Source organism: Tamandua tetradactyla, chromosome 17 (assembly GCF_023851605.1).
Source record: "Tamandua tetradactyla isolate mTamTet1 chromosome 17, mTamTet1.pri, whole genome shotgun sequence".
Lineage (NCBI taxonomy): Eukaryota > Metazoa > Chordata > Mammalia > Pilosa > Myrmecophagidae > Tamandua > Tamandua tetradactyla.
Window position 1 is genome coordinate 57,265,307 of NC_135343.1, and position 1,106 is coordinate 57,266,412.

The 1,106-nt window shown below is 42.2% G+C and overlaps 1 non-coding gene across 1 annotated transcript; it reads left to right on the plus strand.

The window, feature by feature from the left end:
* Positions 1-314: 314 nt before the first annotated feature.
* LOC143661814 (small nucleolar RNA SNORA70) lies at positions 315-449 on the plus strand. The gene has a single exon (XR_013164860.1). It is a non-coding gene; the product is annotated as a small nucleolar RNA SNORA70 (small nucleolar RNA).
* The last annotated feature ends 657 nt before the right edge of the window (positions 450-1,106 follow it).

Consider the following 1,106-nt stretch of genomic DNA (forward strand, 5'->3'; position numbering starts at 1 on the left):
AAGTTTACATATTTTAAGCCATGATATTTTTGGCAATTGATTTCACAGCAATAGAAAACTAATAAAGGAATGAAAGGAAAGTGTATCACAATTATTCCCATAGACATGAAGGAGATAATGAGATAATGCACAACAGAAACAAAGATTCCATAATGTAGAGAAAATGGAACAATTCTTTAAAAACCAAAAACTACCAAAAATCATCAAAGACGAAATAGCTAAAAGAGGAGCTATTTATAAGATTAACATATAATGACCAAATAAGGTTTCTTACAGGAATGCAGGACTAGTTCATTACTGAAAAACCAATCAGTACGCAGCCAATTAAGCCGATCGTCCCCCTCTCCCTGTGGGGGCCCGGTGTGCAGTAGCTGCGGAGAGCAGCCTCCTCAGTAGCGTACGCAGCCTGTTGCTTGTACGGGTTGCCCCAAGGGACCTTGGAGACAGCCCTTTCCTGCTGATGATCTTGTGTGACCTCGTACCATCCCCAATCTAGGCTCCAGACAAGTATGCGCGGTGCCTTCGGAAAGCCCCAGGGTACGGTGGCCAGGGTACGGTGGCCAGGGTCCACATGGCCAGGTCATCATGTCCATCCGCGCCAAGCTTCAAAACAAGGAGCATGTGATCGAGGCACTGCGCAGGGCCAAGTTCAAGTTCCCTGGCCGCCAGAAAATCCACATCTCCAAGAAGTGGGGCTTTACCAAGTTGATGAATTTGAAGATATGGTGGCCGAGAAGCGCCGCATTCCACATGGTTGTGGGGTCAAATACATCCCCAATCGCGGGCCCTTGGATAAGTGGTGGGCTCTGCACTCGTGAAGGCTTTCCCACCACTTCCCCCACCCAGTCTGTGCCCACCAATAAACTACTTTTTGGCCAAAAAAAAAACAACAATCAGTATAATCCACCATTTTAACATATTTATATATATATATATATATATATATATATATATATATATATATATATTTTAAGTAGAGAAGCACGTGATAATATTGAATTATATGGAAAAAATCATATTCATTCACTGAAAAATCTATGCAAATTGGGAATAGAAAGGAAAATCCTCAACCTAATAAAAGGCATCAACATAAAACCTCAGCTAAC